General features: G+C 45.9%; 1 long non-coding RNA gene across 1 annotated transcript in view; it reads right to left on the reverse strand.

Moving 5' to 3' along the window:
* The window catches only part of LOC146208359 (uncharacterized), a 362,139-nt gene extending 338,479 nt beyond the window's left edge, over positions 1-23,660 (reverse strand). The window contains exon 1 of the long non-coding RNA XR_014703376.1: positions 23,552-23,660. This is a non-coding gene — a long non-coding RNA (uncharacterized LOC146208359). The remainder of the gene's footprint in view (positions 1-23,551) is intronic.
* Positions 23,661-24,870: the final 1,210 nt, after the last annotated feature.

Raw genomic sequence — 24,870 nt, forward strand, 5'->3', positions numbered from 1 at the left:
TTAGTTTTGCCTCCATCGAAATGCAGCCGCCGAGGTCGGGTTCTAACCCGGGCTCTCCAACACAGTAGTCGGGCGTCTTACCACTGCACAACCCCGGCGGGGCACGCGGCTATAACACAGAGCACACGCTGGCATATAAAAAGGAGAGGAGGTGAGAGAGATAGAAAAACTATTCTTTTTGTCGCTGTTGGCACGGTGGTTGATGATGTTGATGTCGCTTGCCGCTATTGCTTCTGTTGTGTTTCCTCCGGGTCACCTTCTCTAGCAGCTGGCTCCATGTTCTCCCTAAGGCGCGTCACGACTAGCCGGGGCACCCTCCACCATTTGGTGCCAGCACGAAACGGCACTGTGCACACGCACGTCCTCGCGCCCAGACACGGATGCGTTCGCGCGTATAACCGACGTTATTAGGACCCGCCCGCGTGCTACTGCCGTATATATGTACACCTATATATACCAAGGCTATGCGGCAGACGCATACGTTAATGCGACCGGTTTAGTCCAAACAACAGGGTGACGTGCTCGTGCGGGCGTGAGCCGTCAAAACGACAACGCCTCCGTCCACGGTTACTGCAGCAGCGTCAGCGCTGTACGACTTTAACTCCGACGCGAGAAAATAGTTTGACACCGGCGCCTAGTGCTCAGACAGTAGCCCGCATCGCCTCAAGGGGTGTATTACTCCCCTAATTACGAGGAAAGCGAAGGAGGGGGAAAAAAAGAGGCCGGAGCTTGTAAGGAAAGGCGGCTTAAAAGCATGGGAAGCTTCATCGTCCGCAGAGGCGGTGTTCCGGACGCCTGGTAGGACTCGTTGTTTCGGTCCATTATTACTTCGTGAGGAAAGACGATCACTCTCTCCATCGCCATATGGCGGCACTGTTGCGTGTCGCGTATTGCGCTGTGTACACACGGATACATACACAGACGCTGGCGAGATGCAGCTGAGAGGGTTCGGAGTGAATGGAGAAATGTATGCGGCCTGCGCATGCATTGACATTCGATGCTCCCGTGCATGTCGTCGGATTATTGTGTCAGCTAGCCAGCTGTGAGGCCTTTCACTGTGCGAGAGCTTATAGAGGGCGCAATTGTGCGCTTGTGCTGTTACGAGTATAGTGTTATCCGGGCTGTTGGTTCGGTCGCACAATATAATCGAGGAAGTGCGCGACGGAAGAAAGATTACACTGGCAGCGAGACTATTTCGGTAAGGGGAACTCCATACGTCCGCCGTTGTGAAAGCGCTCCGGAAATGAACGCGAAAGAATGTACATCGTGAAGGTAATGATCGGCCATCGGAAGAACGCATTGCTTCTGGGTACGCTGTATCAGCCACGACGGTGATGCCTGCTTGCAAGAAAAGAAATACTTAAAATAAATGCAAAGATTCATTATTCAGAATGGAACTGACTTCTCATTGTATAGACCTGCTCTTGAATGGGAGTTTTCTGATGAAGCCTTGTGCGAACGGTGAGAGACATGGAATGCAGGATATTCTTCCATCCATGCTCTTCAGGCGCCTATCTGCCGTTGTTCGGCTTTCGAAGTGTTGCAGCGAGCCTGAACAGCTGAAGAAAAGAAATGAAAATTACCCCTAACGTAAAATTTTTTTATGCTTACAAGTCAAAGACGTCTTTTCAGGTTACAGCTTTGGAATATACGCGAAAAGCCAGGTGTGCTCCAACAACTTTTTATTAGTGGCCGGTTTTACTGAGCCTAAGATTAGACTTTTCATCATCATCTTGTGAGATCATGATCACGCGATGATTATCATGATTACATGAGGATGGATGAGCGATTTCTGACAACTCCTTTAGTGAATACGGGGGATGAGTTCTAAACGTAAATTTTCATGTATCCCGGGATTCATTTGATCTTTTCTTGGGAGCCAGTGGAGATACATGACAAAACAGCAGTGTTCTTACAGCCCGAATAACTCAGTAGGAAAAAGCCGAGCAATCAGGACAGAATTGAACGACGTAACATACGGGACAGAATTTCGTAATTTATGCTGCAAATGCCACTGAGGCATCAGGCGCGCTCTTCATCGGTCACTGTGACAGTAAGATGCGACACGAGTACAGCGGAAGCACAGACCAGTCGTTCTCTAATTTATTCAGGTTTAAGCGAACACCCGTAAGGGGTCACAGATGCAGATATATTTATTTTTCTGAAATTCAAGAGCTACTTACTAGTAGACGCCGTTAGCTTTGACGAAAACTTTAAAGAGATGGCCATTTTCCTGCCCTAGAGCATAGCATCGGAGTTCCCCTTTGAAGCACTGACATCATCTTACCTTTAATACATTGCGGTAACTACAATGTAGAAACGTGGACGAAAAGCCGGTGCACAAGCCTTAGGGCCAATCCCACCTGTCGACGTGAGTGGCAGGCTGTTATCGCAGTTTGACGAAGACAGATGTCCTTGTCGAAACTCGGGAAATTGCCTAAGGGGCCTAGGTACTTTCTCGAGCTTGTCCATTTTTTTTCTGGTCTGATAATCCTCTTCGCGGCATTAGACATCACGATGAATTCGTACAACTCGCGGTCATTCCACGAAGTGAAGAAAAGAAACAAAAATTAGATTACTATTGAACAAAGCCGCCAAGGCTCGAAATGATGTCGACGAATTGTGTTAGTATACACAGAGAAGAAAGAAAAATCATGAAATGGAAAGCAAAAAGGAAATTGTCTTTGAACATTTGAAAGCTGTAAGTAATTTTTTTTTTCGCGCCGTTTTTACAAGACAAGATTAAAAAAGAAAGAGACAACTAGGAAGTTTTATAACCAGCTGGATTACTGCTAGATTTTGAAAAGCTACACTGCTGCAATACATTCAACGTACCAACAATCGCAAATTTCTCTCACTTTCCTTCTTTCGACGGCACATATGCCATCAATGCAAAAAAAAAACAGTCCCTCATGGATCAGATTTCAGCCTTAATGAAAACGCAGAATTGGACGTAGCAGCAAAAAGATATTTTCCTGATCTAATCATAGAAAAATCACTTGACCAACGCAGGGAAGAAGGACGTCTACACGGCTGCAAAAACAAAATAAAATGTTAAAGAAACCAAAGTAACGAGCCCAGTAGCAGCGACAACAACAAATATTGCTGCCGCACTCGCTGCAGGCTAATAGTCGACAGAAGCAGAAAAGCTACAAGATGCTGGCAGCCGTCCTTTACTTCCCCTTCGCTCGCTTTCTCCCGCGCGCTATTTCGTCGCCTCTGAGCGTTCTCTCGAAAGGCAAGTGCGGAGAAGGGGTCACAGCGAGGTCGTGACCCCTGCTCGTCATGTCCCGTCAACGGCGCGTACAGTTGCGGCCTATACCGACGAGGGAGCCGAAAACAGTAGCCGCCTTGCTCGAGGCGCACCCTTCACCGCGACGAGCGAAGATTAGAGTTATGTCAATTGTAGCCGCTCGTCGCTTGGTCTCCCGTTGTGTCCTTTACTGGCCGCTGTCAGCGCAGGCCGTCCTAGATCCTAATCCACGTGTAAACAGGCTACTAATGGGGACGAGCTGAAGGAAAGGCTTCGTGCTCGGCGCGTGTGTACGCTGTTCCGACAAAGCGGCAGCGGAGGTATAGACGAGGAGCGGCGCTGAATGAAGAGGCGGAAAAAAATGAAGGCCTGAGCTTTTAAGTCAGTTGCACTCTCACCTTACAACGGTATTGTCGGAAGGCCTTAAACTGAACACTTGACCGGGGATTTGGAAAGCTCTCTAGGTAATTCTGGCGTTCTTTCGTTTCTAGCGCAGTAAGGGTCTCAAAGTGTTTGTACAGATTCGCACCTGTCTTCTGTCTACATTGTCTACACTGTCACCCATAATGACTCTCTTTCTGTACCTCTGCCGGTGCTGTACCACAAGACCTAGGCCACCGCTCGGTATTTCTCTGTAAATAAAGCTCTACCCTGCCGCCTCGAAGGTAACTGTGAAGACAGGGTAAGTGGAAACGATGGAAGAGAAATCGTGAAAGTTGTCCCGGAAGGTCAACTAAATTTACCTGTGCTTACTTTAAAAAGCATGTAATTTTTTCTTTCTTTATTGGTACCAGCAATAGCGTCGCGTCAACACAGTAGAACTAAAAACGTCCATTGACTGGCATCTTCACATCTACTGACGTGTTTGACAGCTCTGCGATAGCATTTTGTCTTCAAAGATGTCCTGTTGGTACGCGTAGATTATGACTTGACTGAGCCGGGCACTTGGGCGACTTGGTTTCACATTGTCGAAAAAGGTTGAAGGTAAATTTGAGGAAAAAAAAAAGAAAACACCCGAACACGGCTTTGTTTCCCCACAGGGCCGGGTATGCGAAGGACGACGCCTTGGCCCTAGTCGACGAGACCTGGCGAGGCTCGCGCTAATGAATGAACCAATAAAGCAGTCGGTCCGTTTTGAGCAATCGGTAAAAAGAAAAAAAAAAAAAAAAGCTGGGTAGAGACGATGCTTCAGTACCAAAATAGGCGACTTTAGGAGTAATACGAAGGGCTAAATTTGAGCAGTAGCTTGAAACATAAATGAGCAACACAGGGCTTTAGTGAGCGCTATGACATCCAGAGTAGTTTATCTTTAGAAGATGGTTGGTTGGTTGGTGGGGCTTAACGTCCCAAAGCGACTTAGGCTATGAGAGACGCCGTAATGGAGGACTCCGGAAATTTCGACCACCTAGGGTTCTTTAACATGCACTGACATCGTACAGCACACGGGATATCTTTAGAAGACATTGCATCTGTATGTACATAGAGCCTGGAGAATAAGTCTAGCAGTTTCTATTGCGCATTGCATTGGAAATTGACAGCCGGTTATTCGCAGCCGAATCATTTCGGGTTGCAGTTTTCGGCAAGCTCTATTCGACACGAGTGTTCACCTACTAAAAATTGCTAAGAAACGTATATACTTCGGCTGCAGTATTGTCAAGTTATGAGTGTACCAGACTGCTGGTTTAGATCACAGAAAAAAAAAATAAAAATAAAAGGACGTGTAGAACGAAGGCTTTCATTATGTGTGCAATATCAAGCGTGTAGATGTCGCCCGGACATGCATGATTGATACGCTGCACCAGCGAAAAGTTTGATTAACATTTGATTAGCGAAGGTGAGGTTAGAGAGACAAGGAAATGCGTAAGAGCCGGCTGTCAAGTCCAGCAAGGAAGCCAGGGCGTTCTGTACATGTGCCACAGGGATCATTACCGATCCTCTCGCTTCCTTGATTGCGCGTTCGTACGGGCAGGAGCCCTTTGTCTGACACCGGAAAGTACGCCCACAGGAACGCTTAGGCGCAGTTATCGCTGTAGATGGAAAGGTTTACAGATCGGTGACCCCTCGATGCCAACACGCGGAAGGTTATTCGTACGTCGCTCGTAATAAGAACAGGGTTCGTCGGAGCCTGCCGTAATTGCACAGACGCAACCATCCACGCGGAGGTGAAATACACGAGAACAAGACGTAGAATAACTAAGAAGGCAGCAGCGGGATGTCTCTATTTTCCTACCCGTAATGTATGGATGCCGCGAGAAGTGCACGGCAAGGCGGGCATAATGAGAGGGCATTGTAATCCTCGGGTATTAAATGGCAGTCCAATAGCACAACCAACCGGCGCTACACAACGACACCTATGGCGATGCAGAGCTGAGTGAGAAATCAAGCTCACTTTTTGCGCCTTCTTTTTTTTTTTAAATCGGCAGTCGTGCGTCATGAGAGGTTAAGGAAGTGTAGGAAGGGAGAAGCGCGTAACGGTGATCGGCGAAGGTGTGGCGTGAAGGTGTTAGTATAAGCTCCTGCACTACTCCCTGAGGTCATATTCTTATCTTACAGTAATGAATACAGTCGGGCCTGGTTAATATGAACACTTTCATATTGAGTTGAACTGTGCATACATATAGTCGTTAGTTACAATGAGTCGCGAAGGAAGACAAAACATAACAAGACGAAGCCATTTCCTGACTATTGGGCTCTTGAGTAGTGAAGTGGAAACGAGAAAAGAAAAAGCCTTTAGGAGCTAAAATGTTTTATCCTGCTCCGAATAGCAATTAAAAGCATGCAGTGCAGTGAGAAACAGCTGTAGGCGCAGAAGCCGCGTTCTGACGACTTTTGGCGTAATGAAGTATCTGCTAATACCACTACTGACATGTCACGAACTCAGTCGGCTGATAGCCACCGAATGCAGCTTTCAGCACCGAATACGCTTTGGAGAGTTTTCATCATAGCTGTCCAGGACAAGGAAAGGAAAAATGATAATGCTCGTTCATCAGACACTTTTGCTATACAAAGCATGAACCGACAGAAAAGAGGCAATCACACATTAACAGTGAGTTCTGCTTATGCCCTGCATTTATAATGCAGGAGTCGAAACATCTGTTTTGGTAAGTCATTATTTATATCTTAACGCTGTAAATATTAAAACGACAAAAATACGTAGACCTCAATTGCCTCTGTTGCATTTGCCGGCCTGTACATTGTTAGCAAAGCGAGTGTCGTTATTAGCAAGACAGAAAAACATGTAACGCTTTGTCTTTAGAAAACCTGTCTATAATTCGGATTGACCATACTAATGGGGGCCGTATTAACACGGCATGAATGTAGTTCGACAAACGTATCCCATCATGTACCTTAAAGAGCCTGAGTAGGCTTCTAAGCAACCACAAATACAGATCAACTTAGATGTTGTATATCAATGACTTCAGGAAGTTTAATTTGCAGTTGAGTTGAAGGCAAGTAAGTTAATTCATTAACACTGTGACGTGTTTTCTGGATTGCGCGGTTAGCCCTTCTTTTCTTTCAGGGCAAGTGTTGCATTCCCATCTCTCTTTACGTTCTTAATTCAAGTGCAGTTTTTATTTTATTTTTTTGCCCCCTTCACGATGCTTTTCGGCAAGAATTTGGTGGCCTGTTTAGTAACTCTTCTATCAAAGAAAATAAACCAACAGTATTTGTATTTCACAAAATACCAAACTAATTTCCTGAATTAGCAAATTTTGCACGTAAGTACAATCGCATGCTAGGTCTGAATAAACCACGTAAGGAGATCTTACACATCAATCTAGAGAAACAATTATTGCTTCCCTATCATGCAGCATAGATCATATATTTCATAATGTCATAAGATCTGTTAAGCACACAATACCAAACATTGAGGCATTTAAGTACAATAAATAATTTTATACAAAATGTTCATTTCATTTCAAAATTCCAAATAGTCCTTTTTCGATATATTTTTTTAGCGCTGGCTTTTGAGGCCGTCCTACAAGGAAGGATAATAGTAAACTCCGCAGTCTCTCACTTGGGCTCAAAGCTCCAAACATTTGGCCTCTAGTCTAAAGTGACATTTTGTAATGACTACGCGGAAATCCGATGTGTTTTTCTGGCGGAATAGCAATATAGCCTATGAAGTCGAACCTGCCTAACCACTCTAAGAGCAGAATATCGGCTTTTCCGAACCGCGCACAGCGCAACTTTTTCTCGGAAATATTTTAGAGCCTTTCGAACCGGGTGTAGGTAAAAAGGTACCCGGAAGATACGACCTCGGAAAATACGTCCCCGGAAGAAACAGCCCCTGAGGAAGCGGCAAGGCAAAAACTGGCCCTCAACATGATTTTTGAATTCACAGGAAAAAAAAAAAAAAAAGTACAGATTTTATACCAATTTTTCTTTACTTTGAGTTATATGTAATCATCATTTGAAACCTGTTTCCTCTGGGCGCCAGAAATGATTATCAGAATTGCGTAACCGAAGAGGAAACAGCCATCTGGCTCTTCATATTTTGTGTTGTTCAGAGCTCCGCAGGTCGTTAAGCAATCATTAGGACATGTCTAATCAATTTGGTAGTGCTGCCTACGGAGCAAGCTACAAGCGGATCGGCGCGTGATAGTCTCGGGGAACCGCCCAAAGCAGAATACGTCACTAGAATTACCTCTCATACCTTCTGATGACGAAGTTCAACCGTTTCTCTGATGATGGTGTAGAATGGTGATAAGGGTGGTGATGGTGTAAGCAGAACGAGACTTAACCGGTCGTGCACGATGGCCACCCTAAAGCATCGCTTCAAGCTTCCCGTAAAACGGTAACGGCTGCAAGCTTTCACGCAATATTATATCTCATGTACAAATAAGGCGGCGTCCTACGCACGTTTAGGACGACAGACATGGTGTTCGCTCAAGTCGCGTTGATACACGCTCTGATTCGCGCAGAACAGTAAGACTAAAACCATCTTCCGACACCCGCCAGTATGACAACACCTTTAGCAACGCCTCCGAGAAAACCTGCAAGCAATTTGTCTAGTTCGTATTTCGCTCTGCTGACTAACTCCTCTCTGTAAACAATGTCCTCCAGCCTTGAGAGTGCGTAGACGAACAAATAAGAAACAATACAAAAATAAATACATCCACCGGGAAAGGCACAGAAATATGTTTTAGCGTACATATTTCGGGAGCTTGAAGGCTTACTCAATATGATACCAAGAAGAGAAGATCAGTCTTCTTAACTGGAAAAAAAGCTTCAGTTTACATGCTTCAACCTCTTGAAGTTAGCCACTCTATGATAAAAAAAAAAAAAAATATAACAGAAGAACAGAAGAACCAATGGAGCATCGCCATATCGAGATGAGTGCGTGGATCTCTTACTTGATAAGTGAATGCTCGTTATCTCTGGCTAAATTATCGCCATTGACGGCCTGCAGAGGAAATGGTGTACCAACATATTCTAAAATCGAGATAACTCTATAACATAGAAAAAGAGTGGCCCCTTTCTTGCCGTGTGATATGACTTCATCTGTGGCCACCATGTACCTGCTGTTTTCTACAATTTGGAGACTACACTGTATTGTATAGTTACGGCTGAAGTTGCCTAGCAATTCGCCTGACAGGCTAAAAAAATAGAAAACTTTTTCTCAAACGGAAACTAAACACCAGGCAGCGAGGTCGCTTTTGCTGTACGGTCAATGCGTACAGCCGTCTGAAAACAAACAGCTGTCTGGCGATGTGACAATATAAAAAAATGAGAATAAAAAAGGCAAAAACAATCACGAGAAAACAGGGCGGACCTCGAAGCAAGGCGAACCTCGATTACAGTCATTGTCGTCCGGGAAGACAACTAGGAGAGCGACAGTCGGTCCCCAGCTATCTGACTCGAAAGCACAAGAGCGGGACGAGGACGTGACGACTGTCCACTCTCAACTACTTTCGAAGAGCCGGCTAAAGGAGACGCAAAATAAAAATAAACATTGAAGAACAAAAGGCTAAAGAAAGCCTCCAAAGTGGCCGAGGAAAGGATGGGGCGGAGAAAGCGGGAGGTTGGGCCCCGTGCAGTCATCTGCTCTTAAATGGTTTCGGACGACTGTTTTCCGCCAGACCTCTCCGGGCAGGGGGCGGCAGACCGGCGGACGGCCGGGAAGAGCAACCTCCTCATCGTCAACAAACAACAACAATGTTGCACTGCTCTACAATCTCTCTCTCCAATCAGCCGCGCACATTCTCGCAAAACGAAATTGGGGCCTCCACCCTTTGGAACCGAGAGCCATAGGACACGAAAGAGGAAGTTTCGTCTGCAGCAGCAGCAGCAGCATATGTTTTGGTCGAGTTTTTTCTTTCTTTCTTTTTTTTTTTTTTTTTTTTTGCAATTTCTATTACATGGCGCGACAGTGACGTCGGTCTCTTCTGGGCCTGACGGGACGCTGTGAAAAGAACGAGCTTAATCTCGGCTACGTGGGAGCACTGCAGGGTTAAGCGCGACGCGTGCACCATTGGACGCATCGGGCAACGACAGGCTCATCGAGGCCTGTATCAGGACACTAGACACTGATCAGGGACCGGACAGTGTCTCTCAGCCGGTAAGGTGACAGTTTCCTCGACCGTGTCGTATAAGGCCGAGTCTTTTGAGACGTTTTTGTGGCTACCACTATAACGAGGAAACTTCATCTAAACGCGGCGTCGATGGGAGCTGGACGCAGCCGCTGCAACTATGCACGAAAGTGTGCCGCTAAGGTTATCGTTTCGATTTATTATTTTGATGCTCTGGTGAGAAGCTCCTGGCACAAATAAAGCGTGTCGGCGTGGAGAGACAGCTAGCCTAGAGGGTTTTTTTTTTTTTCTTCTAATTTAGGGTATTTCTTATTTTTCTTCGCTGCCACGAGGGAAGAAGCGTAGCAAGTCTAGCACTATTTTATGTTGTCCGCGTGCTGTCTGCCCCGGGCCCCGTTCGTCCCGTCAGTTACAGTCGCGTTTGCGTACCATGTCACAAGAGAACTATACTAAAAAAAGTGTAAAGGACCCGAAAGAAAAGGTAAACACGGAAGAAATAATTGTCTTGAAGCGTGAGAAATTGTTACGCCTCGTAGCGGCTTACTGGAGAGTTAGAGGAAGAAGAATGGAGAGACGCGCGCAGACTGATCTATGTTCTCAGCTGCTTACGACCAGGTTTCATTCGTCAAGCTTTAACCTGTTTTAAAACCATTTCTTCCGCTACATTACGTCTTGAAAAAGAAGCTCATGAGCTAAATTAGTTTACAGATTCTCCTATAGGCCTTTCATGGCTTACTACTAACCACATACCTTGACTACTGTGCAGCCATCGTTCATCCCCTCTGCTTGTCTGGTAGACATAGATTGTGAGCAGGCTGTGAGAAGAGGCATATCTAGATGATGCATGCATATACCTGAAGATCACGACTCAGAACAGCCCCATCGGTTTTCCTACAAACGTCAAATTGAATCGCCAGCGAACTAGAATGCCTTTTCACACGAATACAGAAATTATACTTAGAAACTGAACATAGACGTTGCTCATCAATGCATAATTAAGTGCAGTGACATTAATTATACCGAAAACATATAGCTTGTACATCGTGCGGTAGTAGATAAATTTTGGGTCCACCCTTTCGTTAAGGTTACTTCACCTCACAATAATAAGCTGCTAATGACAATGAAAAAAAGAGAAAGTAAAAGCGGTCGGTCACCAATCTCGAAGGTATACCGTATATTCTTCTCGGCATGCTGAACATTTCTGTGCCTTGTACGGAAGCCCAATACTATACTCATGATCTCAGGTAGCACCAGACTATGCTGAAAAGTACCGAGTTGGTCGCAGTATCTCCTTGAAACATGGCCAGAGAAACGCAGTTCGAGAGTAGACGTGTATGCATAAGCCCATATATGAGTACGTGCTGTAACATATAGTCCCACTCCTTAATGTTTGCCATAAAGTTTAGTCTGATTCTTGTTTTACCAAAGGCGTTTAATGTTAACTGCATTTTAAAATGGAACAAATTAACAGTTCATAATTTCTCTTCCAACTAGCAGACCACGTTCAAAAACGGTAGCTTTTTTTCTGTCAGATGGAAAGCTTAATTGCTTGCATTCTCTGTGGCAAAAGTGAGGTACAACGAAACCGTGCACGACCGGATTACTCCAAGTATTCATGTTGTAGGGGTCCATCCGGTCACCTTGCTCGCTGGGCTCTCCGTCTTCAGGAGTATGACATACATGTCATTTATCGATCAGGTCTGAAGCATACGGAAGCGGATGCTCCTTCCCGCTCGTCTTTGTCTAGTGATACCTCGTCTGACCACGTCTCTGCTTACAATTTGTCGACTCTTGCCACTGGCGACATGGCTATCGAGCAGCGGAATGACCCTTGGATTAGTGCACTTTTGGATTTTCTTTCAAGTCCTGCTCCTGGTCATTCATACAAAGCACTCGTCCGGCAAGCCCACCACTTCTCCATTCGTGACGGTCTTCTCTATCGCCGCAATTATATGCTAGATGGACGAAAGTGGCTTCTAGTCAACCCGCGTCATCGCCGCGCCCACATTTGTACTGCGTCTATTGTGACCCACAGTGTGCACACGGTGGCGTATTTAAAACCTACACGCGCCTACATCTGCGATTTAATTGGCGTGGAATGTACCGTTTTATACGGCATTTTGTGCGCGCTTACGAATGTCAACGCAGAAAAACTCCTCAGAAGTCTCTTGCTTCGTTGCAGCCGTTACCCTGTCCTGCTCGTCCGTTTGACCGCATTGGCATAGATCTCTATGGCCCTCTTCCTACTACTCCCGCTGGAAACCGGTGGATTATCGTGGCAGTACACTATCTTACTCGCTACACTGAAACATCAGAGTTACACTCTGCCTCCGCAAGAGACGTTGCTTTGTGTCTTCTCAACAACTTGATTCTTCGCCACGGGACTCCGAAGGAACTACTCAGTGACCGCGGACGCGTTTTCTTGTCCGACGCTCTCGAAGCCCTACTGAAAGAATGCCGCCCCATTAATCGCACCCTTACTTCTTACCACCCTCATACGAATGGCCTGACAGAACGCTTCAACCGTGCTCTGAGTAACACGCTGACCATGCACGTCAACGACACTCATTCCAACTGGGACCAGGTTCTTCCCTTCGTAACCTACGCGTACAACACTGCGATGAAGACCACCACTGGATTATCTCCCTTCTTTCTCGTTTACGGGCGCGAGCCATCCTGCACAATGGACGCGCTTTTTCCCTACCGCCCTGATGTCTTTGAATCGACGACGCTACTTTCGGACGTCACCCAGTACGCAGAAGAATCCCGTCAGCTCGCTCGTTCACTTACAAAGAAAAACCAGTGGCAACAAAAACACCACCGGGACACCGGCGAGGCTCCTTCATATGCACCCAACTCCCTGCTGTGGCTCTGGGTCCCTGCCACAACCGCCGGCCTTTCAAAGAAGCTTCTTGCTCTATATCACGGTCCATACCGAGTCCTTCAACAAACATATCCTGTCAATTACGTAGTTGAGCCTGTTACGCCCTCTGCGGACTTGCGTCGCCGTGGACACGAAACAATTCATGTGAACCGAATCAAGCCCTACTACGTACGATCCGTCTGTCCTTTCGGCTCCATAAGTCGCCAGGATAGCACCTTTTTTAGCCGGGGGGAAAATGTAGTGTGGTAATCTTCGTCATCATAGCCACTGACATGCATCGCGTGCTGGCGCACTCGAGGACGAAGAAGTTGGTCGTTGTCTATGTGATTCGCTACGCCTGACACTCCGTTGCGGGTTCATCCTGAGCAGCTGAATCCATCTGCGTCGACTGAATAAACACACCCTTAAAATGTGAATACACAATTAATTAAAGTAAATTCATAATGACGCCTATCGAATCTTCAGTTCAGACAGCACCCAAAGAGAACATTTCGTTAATACGGTCGAGCTTTTTTTTCTCTGCGAAGTGCCCCTACAGGGCTTTTGTACGCTGCACCGAAAGGTGGAATACTACTTCCCCTCGATGCAGCTGATGCCAGTCCGTTATTAAGGCATGCATGTGGCGAATCATCCACATATCGAGGGCCATCTGTGCGTGATGCACCTTCCCACCGAACACTATCGCCTTTCGTTAATCTACAGCCCAGCCACTGCGGTTCCCTCCTCCGCGCATCGCAGCGTCTTCGCCCTCTTGGACCTTCTTGTAGGTCATTTCCCCTGGCAGTTTCCTCCCCTTACCTCCACTCTCGCTTTTTCTCTCGCTCTCTTCTTCATGCGCTGCGATTCATCGCAGCCAGCCATCTGCCCCGGGCACTGACCAATCTGCTTTTGTATGCCGCCCAGAATAAACCGACCACCTGACGGTCCAGTGCCGGGCGCCTCTGTGACCACCGGTGCCACTGCAGACGCCGCAGCTTCTCTTGAAAGCCCAACGCCGTCAAAGCCGCCAAGGCCGACTCACTGCTGCTCGTTCCAGGCTCGGGCTTTATACTGTCAGCTTTACTTATTCATTCCAGCATTCGAATACCTCCCTTTCTGCACAACCTCCACTTCGTGGTACACAAGCTATGGCTGAAGCTTCTCCGCATTCCTCGCTGAACTGTGGCCGACTACTTCGCGAGCGGCCATAATTATACGCAAGCGATCATGTTCCTTTTTTCTTCTTCTTTTTCTTTCTTTTAAAGTCAGGAATATGAATGCCTTGCGACGTAAGGACTGGCAGTCTTGGTCAAAAGTCCTGAAACCAAAGGATTTATGTCTCAACCACAAAAAGAAATACGTCACGGTGCCATTACATTCTAAAAGGTCATCTTATGCTATGAGCCAGTTTACAGCTGTGATAAGAAATCATTTTCGAAAATTTGAAATGACATTTGGAGTCTATGATGGCGTTACGGCTTAATTTCGTGGCTGAGAAAAAAAAAAAAAAAAACCTTTGGCTTGAGGACTTTTGACCAAGACTGTACCTGACTTGTCAATTTGAGACATGGGCATACAGAAAATGCAGAAAATTACTGTTTCTTCGTTCTTCATAGAAAACGTTTCTGGTAACTTTTCTAGTAGGGATTTCTAGCAACGCAATCCTATAAACGTACCGAGATTCACATTATTCAGCAGGTGAGATTACTAAAGTTGTACACGAATGTGAGAATTGTTATCGGGTCTTCACCTTGCTGGGCACAAGCCGCTAGTGGGCTTGCGCCTATTAACTAATAATTCATCGGGCATGCTTGCCGGCATCTGTGCTCTTCGTAGTTCAGCTGCTGCTCTCGAAACAAAAGGAGCGGCTGGATGCACCAGGTATAGCTTGCGTATAAAAAGGTCAATGTCAGCGCAAAGACGACGTATAACATTGTAGTTGAACAATCGCCTGAACTTAGGAAATTGTACGTGCAACATTGTTAAAAAAACAAAAAACAAACACATCATACCTTGTTAAGGTATTCATGTTTCACACATGAGGTCCCCCGAATATGAGAAATTGACCTTACAAATGCTGTTTTGAGTGCCTGCCTCGCTTGGTCCAGGGTACAACGAGATGAACTACATAGTATGAAAGAGAACAGAGCAAGGGCGGAGAGGGATTCTCCGTTCAAAAACCGAACTTATCTTAGTCTGGGCACTTGTCTTATAGAACACTCGTCTGGGTACTTGTCTTCGCGGATGTTCACTTAATGATGCTGGTGGTGCAGTGACATTGATAACAGAATTCGTAAGCCTAAAAAACGTTAGCTGGGGTTTAGCTTTAGATAAGCCCAGTAGGTTGCGTAAGCACCTACTGCGGCACGGCGTGGCTACCGACCAGGTTTACCCAACGGCTTGAAGAGGGGCCCCATCTGCGGTCGCTCTAAAGGTCAAACGTGGCTACCGGCTGGGTTTACGCGATGGGCTGAGACCTGGCGTAGTATTGCTTACACAATAAAGGTTTATAAATGAAGTGAACTGATTATTGGTAGTATTTAGTTACCAGAAAAGTTTTGGCAATATCGCTGACCAACAACTATGTAATTACACTACTCTAATAGCATTGTTATTCCAATATTGTGATGCTATCAGCAGTGCTATGTGCAATACTATCGATATCCTAACGATAGCCTAACAATAGCAGCACTACCAAAAGTCAGTTTTAAAATATTTCTGCATCACTACCTCTAATCAGTGTGCTTTGTTTTATCCCATTCCCAAGAAGGATTTCAGTTATTACGAAAGTAATAAACGACTCCCTTGAATGATTTCTTTTCGTGGGCTCTCACCCTGCTTTTCTGGGCCAGTGCGGCAAGAGCATTTACAATCGAGTTATCCTTAAAGACAAGTTGATCTCTTTTGCTGCCTTTTTACGCAATACAATCTCATTTTCTAAAGCTTAACTGCTGTGCTTACACGGCTATTTTACTTTATCGTCATCTTGCACACATGGGGCTGGAAACCGAATGCCATAAATATCTAAGTTGTACTTTTCACATTTCCAGTTTTCTATAACTTGGAAGGGAGATGGCCTATGAAAAGAGCAGGTCGGGAGAAAATTCCGCCTGGAGCCGACAACTCTCAGCGTCTACTTCAAGCCTTCATTTCGCCTCTTTTCCTGACTCGTGAAGGGGGGGGGGGGGGGGGGGGGGGGGAGGGGGAAGGATAAAGGGTACCACATTTTTGGTACATTATTGCCTTTTTCTTTAACACAAAGCAACGTTTAACTTTACCACCTGTTAGCGAGCTCGTACCAAGGTACAGCTTTGGGTGTGAGCAGGTAAAATGAAAAAACACATTCTGTGAGGTGAATCATTAAATTTTCTTTACGCTTCGAAGGTTTGCAAAGCAGTCTTTCTTCTCGTTATAAGCGCTGGTCTCCGTCAGAGGAAATAACTCTCCGCTACAAATCAGTGTTCGTGTTCAGCGATCATAAAGGGTAGATAATAAAGAATTTTACGATTCATCTATATTACTGAACTCTTGTATTTTATTCTTCTCCTCACATCTCTACAACCGGCAATGAAAACAATATGTTTATCCTAAAAAAGACTGTTAAGCCATTCGGAACTCATCTTGCTTCACACCATTTTCCGATGGTTGTTCAGAAGAAAAAAAAAAAAAAAGACGAGACGAGCAAATCAGTGCAGCGCCATATTTTCTTCAGCCCATGAGGCAATGTTTCTCTCAACCTCGTTTGAACGGTTTCCTCTCTATAACGACACTTTCGTTTCAGCGGCGGTGAGGTTATATTTTGGGGGCAATGAGCCGATAAACGGAGATCCTCAAGGCGAAAGCGAGTGAAGAGGGCGTTGGCCTATGACAGGGGCGAGCAGTATGTATGTGAGCGTCACATATTACCCATGAAGAAAAGAGTGACTACAAGAAATTAAGTGCAAGGGGGCAATAAGTATCGTTAAAAAAAAAAAGTGCAAGAGCCGAAAAGCGAACGATGCTCCTTTCTTTGCTTCCATTTTCTTCTCAAAAATTCATGTGGGTAGACGACTATATACTATTTTAAATATGTAATGCACATATATTATCCGAGTTCCACGTTTTAGGCATATTTTGAAACATCCTCTTTCGATGTCGCCTTAGCTGCTTAGAGGTAGTGGCATGGCTGCCACAAGTCACTTTTTTTTTTTAACTTTGTTCAATGTCAGGAAACAGTGCGGCTAAGGCTGAGACAGATGATCGCTTGCCGCTAAAGCCAAGCGGACAACAGACTCTCGCAAACCGGCCATTTGCATCAAGTCCTGTGATTGCGTATTCTTCCTATTTTATTTTGTGCCTTTATAACTTCTGCATAGATTTTCTGCATTGAAGTCCAGAATCAATGCAGAAATGTGATAAGCGGACAAGTGAGAGCACATTCTTATGCCACAAGTTCCTAACTTAAGTGTCAGTACATCAGGCGGATTAAGAAATTAGTCAAAGCCAAATGAAAAATATAACGTGGCGTCCGCGCGGACTCTGCGCTCCGGTATGCGGATCCCATAACATGCCCGGTTCTAACCCGGGTCGTGTTTGGAAGGTAGTTGCAGTGCACTGATTGCATCCACACAGGCTGGAGCAAAATACGAGTACACTCTCAAAATATTCTTGACAAACATAGCAAAATAGACTTTTATACTGCATGAAGAGAGCGTCTTAGGAAATGCGGTCAAACGCGGCGAAAGTATCAATCAGATCCGATTCCTTCGGGCCGAGGGCGCTTTTTCAACTTTCACTTGCACCTTAATGTAAATCTCAAGTGACCGATTTTCTCCCCAAAAATGTGACTACGCAATCGTGTTTTCTTATGCGGGGCTTAAAGGAAAGCCTCCTGCTACGGCACGGCGCCCGCGACCCCGTCTTCCAGTGCCGTCGAGAATAGCTCTGGGCATACACAGAACTATTTCCAAACGCAACTACGGCCGACGTGTTTGCCCGGTGCACCGTTTCGCATTAGAAAGCGATTGTGCGGATGACACGCTTCTCCCATACTTGACGCGCCCCCGTCTGCCAAACTTGAAGCAGAGAGTATAGTTATTCCTTTTTTTTTTTTTTTCGTTCTGCAATGCAAATACTTTGGAACGGGAAGAGTTCAGACGAAGGTCGGCAGTACCGATAGTATTGGCCTTAAGCCGAAAGGACGATGGGGACGACGACGATGACAAACAGGCAGATTCAAAACAACCTCGTGACCTCTGACCTCGCTCCAGACGCCGTCGTAAATAACAGGCTTTGCATTCGCCTCGCATCCAGCTCGAGTGATCTATGAGCTCGATCAGCAGAGAGCTTAGAATACAATAACGTCTTTTGGTATACCCTGGCTAGCGTGGCGGCGTATACCTAACCAAATATGGCGTCTGTGGAATGAATAAGAAGTAAGCGGAACTTAGACATAAAAACCAACCCCGAAAAATCATGTAACATCCTAAACCTTCTTCAATGTTTTAAGCACTATAAGCACCTTGTCCCACGAAAAAACAGGCAAACAAAACTTCTGTGATGATGGGGCGCCTGTGACAGTAGATGCACAGGGCACGTCTGCAGTCTTTATTTGCCGTACCTTGAACATGAGGCATTAATTACGTCATCAACCCATTCATTTTTGTATTTTTATTTGGTGGTCGAGTATGTGATAGCAAGCGCATTCACATTGTTAACAAATAGGCAACGAATTGAGAAAGCGATATGCTAAGCTTATGTATGTATAATTTACTTGGTATACCGATTGCAAAGGTTGATTTGGTTTGGTTTGGTTCGACATATAGGGCGCAACGTCGTGGAGAGTAATCGGCTGTCAAAGACGTACGCCGTACTGAAGAGCACCGGGTAATTCCGACTTTCTGGGGTTCTTTTACATGCATGCACTGGCATCGCATGGACACAGGTGACTCGCGTTTTACTTCAATCTAAAAGCTACAGCCGTGCTCGGGATTTAACCCTTGTAAGAGATCAGCAGTCGAGCGCCTTGATTACTGCGCCACCTCAACTGAGAATACTGTTACATTAGGCGATGCATACGCTGATATGCGCATAAAAAGGAAAAAGAAGAATCTGAGTAGTTTTGGGCGAAGACGACGACGTTCGAGCAGTGTCGGCTGGTGCCTGCAGGAAAGGCCTGTTCTGTGAAAGCCTTGTCTCCTCCCGTCTCCGCTCTCTGAAACCTCAAGCTGAACTACCCCCGTAACATCTTGGTGGAAGTGCTGGGTGGTTGGCGTTAACCCCTGTTTTAATATGAAAATTTACACACCTACTGAAAGATTATCTGAAGTATGATTTCTTCTGCCTCACATTTTCCGCTAGTTTGTCCCTGGTCTTAGCGTAGTCGTTTAAGCATGAAGCGTAGCGCTTTATAACTGGTGCCTTACAGTCATCAATATAATATTCATTTACATTATACCCGTTATTTTCTCCATGTTTGCATTCATATTCATTGTAAAGTTGTCACTTTTTAAACGTTCTGAATTCAGATAACAAAAAACAAATGATTCTAGGTTTCACAAATAAGGCGTAATGGACCCCTTGCAAAAATCGTTAAGTAGGCTTTCCCACGCTGCTTCTTTCCCCAAACATGGCGTCACTGGCCGCCAGAAAAATGGCGATACAGACCTGAAATCGCATGTTGCTTCTACACAGATGCATGTAGTGGTAATAGAGCAATTATGCAAATATGTTCTGATGCATAAATGATATGAATTATGGCCATAATATAATGTTTCAATACATTGCTGTTCCGCCATTAGAGGGGAATGCAGCATAGAGGTGAAGCTGAATTAACATTTATGAAAGGGGTCTATTCGTCCTTTGCACCAAGGAAATATAATTGTTGCCCTTCTACAGACAATAAAGCTACGAACACTGCACTTTCAATTTGCAGTGGTTGAACTATTCATTCCACGTTTCGAGCTGGTTCCAATGAGTGTTAGAACGCTTTCCCGTACTTACCTTCAGTACTGGCGAGCCATGCGCCTGACAGCCTCAAAGAAAGCCTGCCGACGATCTCAGCAGCTGAATGGAGAAGGCATTCAGGAAGGGCAGTTGCACCTTTTTCCACGCCTAGTGCGAGGTGAAACACGGTCGTCTCAAGCCATTGCAGCAAGTAACATCGATGACATTGCCTCTTTAGTACATTGAGAAACCAGTGGATGGCGCAAGCCGCAACCCTTAATGTATGATGGATGATTACCTGCTTGACCGTTCAATTTCCTTGCGTCGAGCGTAAGTCATTAGACGCAGCAACCTGCCATTACAGTAGCGGTGCTAAAACAACTGCAGGATGCACCATTTTACACGATAGCGTATACTCCTCGTTCTTTCGAAAAGGCATCGTCACTGCCATAATCTGAAATCGTTCCAAAAGTGCCGGAAAAAGTAAGCACGTTAGTCTGCATCAAATATCCGAAGCAATAATTTCTTGAGCAGCGTTCAATGCGCTGTCAACTATTTCGCATCCCAGTTACCAATAATCTGCTAGTTAAGGAGGAGCTTAGTTGGCAACAGGAATTCGAACCGACGACCACCGAAAACTGAGATACTGCGCCCCCCCCCCCTCCCCCAGGGCAAAAAAGAACCTAACTAAACCAGTTGCGAACTTCACCAGACAATGTGCCATTCTCTCAATGCCAATCCGTCGAGCAAACCCGGGACAAACAGTGCCGACCAGTGCTTTCGCACGTCCTAATATGTTTAGGGGAGTTAAGCATCAGTTAATATATGCGACAGATTATACGGCTGGTTCCGCCGAAAGGGTGCCGTTGTCGTGACTTGGCATCGGTCAAGAGCCGCCAAACCGGTCACAAAAAACACGCACGATATCGTGTCTCCCAATATATTTTTCGAGGCCACCGTACTAATAACACATTATAAGTACATCAGGAAGACCCCGGGTCAATGAAGTTTCGTCTTCTCCTAATACCACTGCCTGGTTTCAAACGATTAAGTAGCAGATCGAAGCGTATAGCAAAAAAAAAAAAAGTTCGCCTATTTTGATGTTGAACGTACCTCCCCGCCCAACATAATTAACGCAACTATACCTACGCTCATGTGCGACTGCGTGGATGGTAATCAGAAAAAACACTTCATAATAAAATTTGGTGTGCCGGCTATTGTGATTCGTGCATAGTGTTCAATGCATGTATAGGGACCAACCAAGAACTTTCAGTATGTTTCTCAATGTAGAAAGTTGCGATGGCTTTGCTTTTTTAAACTGTTTGCTTTTGCACCCTTCTCCGAAAGCACTGGAGGCTACACTGTTAGTTGCTGTAGACAAGAACTTTTTTTAATGATTAGGAAGCGTTTAACCCGGTTACGTGAATGGAATTTCGCTGAGAAGTACTGGTTTGACGCATGGTTTAGGTCAAGGTCAAAGTAACTTCAAATGAAAGGTCAAGTCATGGAGAAAAGTCAGTCATATTTTAAGCTATGCAGGCCTTAGTTTTAAATACCCGCATGAGGCACGTGGTTTTCCCGTTACAACAAGCTGCATATCGCAGCTACGGAACACGATGCTCAACGGTGTTCGATTCTGATATCTCCCTTTCATATCGAAGAACCCGCCCGAGCTGGCAGCTAATTGCAATCAATCAATCAATCAATCAATCAATCAATCAATTCTATTTGGTTATTAAACTTCATGAATATGTTGGGTTAGCCAACAAAAAGCGAGAAAAAGAAGGGTTGATGAGGCCGGCGCAACTGTCACTAGTCTCGTGACGTCACTTAACCCTCCTTCCTGCCAGTTATTGCACAGCCTTATCATCTGCCAGCTACCACTTCCCAGACGCATGCTCGTGATTTGCTGAGTGTACGAGCTTCAAACAAGAGCTGTTGGGCTTCCAGTGATTAATATGGCAACCACAGGACGTAGGTTGCTATGGCATCAGCTAATCTCATGTCATATTGACGTCACGAAAATGTTCAGCCAGCCAAACTGACGGCACCTCCAACTTAGAAGCTCGTCCTGGGTGGTCTACGAGTGTACTTTTTTAGCAAAACAAAAACAATTAGGAACATTTAACCCCCACCCTTAGGGTTATGACGCGATACCTTTAATGGCTCCAGTCTGCTTTCTGGAGCCATGTTTTCTGGAGAAAGGGTTTTTTAACGCTCTCGCATTAAAATGGACACGAAGTGCACTTCTGTGCGCTTGTTCTTGAAAAGTAAGTTGAACTGTGAAAGGCGAAGGCGCAGCTCTTATATGCAGTTCGCACCACAAGTTTGTGGGACGCGAGATCAAGGTGAAAAGAAAAAATACTGCGCCCAATCAGAAATTGCAACCGTCTGAAATGTCTGTACGCATGGAACAATGGACATGCGTCGCCCACTGGTGTCATTACATGGTAGCCACCTGGCTCTGCTGTTACATTTGTGCCCATGCACACTCGTTCCGTAAACTTTCGCTGCCGACTTAACAAACAAGGCACGTGGATACATGAATAGGAGGTACTGGTATACCAAGAGGGAACTCATGGAAGAGGATAGAGGGAATGGAGGAGGAGACTTGTTTTCTCGGCATCTATATCGAATGACTCAAGTAGTCTTAAAAGTGACCTAGGTGAACCGTTCGCGGACACGCTTCGTTCAAGTCACAATAGGGTGAGCCGCACGCAAGTCCGAGGAGCCCCGGCCCCGCTGCTTTATCACAGGTGCTCAGAAGCGGGAGCAGCTAGCAGTTGAGCAGGTGAGGCCACTCATCGGGCAAGAAATGGAGCACGAAACGGCGCAACAGTCTTTTTCAAGTATTTCATACCTGACCGCTCTCCTATAGATTTTTTTTCTTCCTTGCGCAAATCAACCCAGTCCAAGGAGACAGGCAACAAAATATATAAGCCAGCCGGTGATCATCGAGACCGCATCTTCCCGGTTCCTCCCACAGGAACGGAGAGCGAAGGCGCGCCGCCGCCGCCGCGTGTGGTGTTACGAGGGAGCACAGAGGAAGAAAACGAAGAAAAGAACCACAACGAAGGAAGCGCGCGAGCAATAAGAAGCTCGAGGGCCACCCCCTTAGACGAATTTCTCTTCGCCAACGGCGGGCAAGTTGCATGAGCACACGCGGCGGAGATAAATGATAAAGCCCGCTTCGGTGGTGGTGCGAACGGCGCCGGGGAACCAGTTTGCTGCCGAACAACACGCTTTCCGAACACCACTGTGAGAGCGAGGTTACGGAGTTATTTCTGCGCTTGCGTTTCTGAAATGGGAGGCACGAGGAACCGCAACGCATGCCTGACCACGAGCGCGCTGTGAGCGTTTGGAAGAGGAATGCTGCTTTGATGAGTGAAGAATGGAAAGAAAGAATGTGCGGCTTCTCTTCTTTGAGACTGCCGGCGAAGCGGTCCCTCTGCACAGTTTTGGCCATGCACATTATGGGATGTGTGATGGAAGACATGAAGATGCTTCTGTGAGACAAAACAGCTTGAAATTCATGGTTTCATAGAATATAAGGCATGTCGTTGAGGTAACTGGGGAGTGTGAGCAAGTTAGACCGTTTTAAAACTAATGAGGTGGCATTGTGCGTGCTCGACACGGAGACTAAGCTCATAACGCTAACAGTGTTCTGTTGAAATGAGCAATAGTTAGCAGCAATATAAAGTTAAATGTATTGTTATTGTGTCAAGAAAACCTGCCTTATTAGTACGAGAGAATTCTATCATAAAGTTCGGACCAAGTTCATGACTCATGGTACGCTAACAATGGACTCAGTGGGACCTATCATGCAGTATTGGAATTGCGATCACCTAAACGGTAAGGACAACGTTGATCCAAATGGTATATGTAGCTAAGCAAATATAAAGTGTAAAGAGAAGGCACCACAACAGTATTTCGAAACAAGAGGAAGAATAAAATGAAGGAAACAAGGGAGATACTCACACGGTGAGCAACGACATCACCCGGTGTAAGAGCGATGGCCAGGCACACGATAAAGTTTTCACCACCACCACCCTTACCATGTTCTGTGCCTCACGTCGTTCGATGGCTCAGCGCACAGGACTGACACGCCTGCTTGCGTGCGCGCATCCTTTTCTTCGTCCGTGTGCAAGCGAGTGCACTGAGATAGTACGCGTATGCGCATGCTTGGCCGGTTCATCGCCAAGTAGAATGAATGCGCACGTGATGGCGTGATGCAAGATAAGCGCGTAGCAAGTATAACCGACGAGGATTTGTTGGGTGTGAGCTCAGTTGGCAGCACAGTAGGGGCCGCCCGTGCCATCCGTCGCGGCGTTTCGATAAAGCATGACTGTAGAAAACGACTAGCGGCCAGCCTCGTGGTGAAGACTGGAAATGTGCTTGGCGCAGTAGCCGCGTCGAAGCGGATAAAACGGTGGCGAAGGCGAAGCTCAAATGCTGACATGGGCGGCTGCAGCAGAGTCTGAAAGTAGAGCCGAACATTTATGTAATAAAATTATGCACCCACTAATTGCAATGTTTTGTGCAAACAAAACAGAATTGAACGCCAAGTAATGCGCAATATGGGTTAGGTATATTTGCATTTTGGGAACGCAGCGCGATTAAAATGAGGTAAAAAGAATGGAGGGACAGGCCTGAAGCGCTCGTGTCTGCTCCTCTCTTCTTTTTTCCTCGTTTTATCTCCGCTACGTTCCCAAAATGCAAACGCACCGACTTGCCAGTTTTCGCATCCCTGTGCAGTTCCTGTTAGGAATATTTGTTTTAATAAAATCATGATGCTTGACTACATATTTTACTGCAACATGATTACTTCGTTCTCTCTTATAACCACGTTTTTTATGGCAGCGCGAGAGAGAGAGAAAACTTTTAATGAGCATATAATCAGTAAATATTCGCAGGAGCTGGGTGGTCGGTGCCCCTAGTCCAGGGCTCCGCTGGCAGCAGCTGACTTGCGGACTAGCTGGATAATCCAGGCTTGCTGGTCCAGGTTGTCGCTGGTCAGGGCCGCCTCCCACTGCTCGTGTGTCGGGCATGGCACTATTAACGTTGGGTCAGGTTTGTCCTGGCATTGCCAAGAGATGTGAAAGAGTGTGGGGCTTGCACCGCACCAAGGACAGTAACTCGTGTATTTTGTTGGGCTTATCTTATTTAAAATTTGAAGATTAGTCAATGTGTTTGTTTGTATTTTTCTCCAGTCTATAGCATCCGAGGAAGGAAGGTGTTTGTGTGGTGGTGAGAAAATTCTTCTTTCTAACCGTAGGTGTTCCAGCCTGTCGCCGTAG

This window comes from Amblyomma maculatum, chromosome 1 (genome assembly GCF_055883805.1).
Source record: "Amblyomma maculatum isolate TAMU_Amacu chromosome 1, ASM5588380v1, whole genome shotgun sequence".
Taxonomy (NCBI): Eukaryota; Metazoa; Arthropoda; class Arachnida; order Ixodida; family Ixodidae; genus Amblyomma; species Amblyomma maculatum.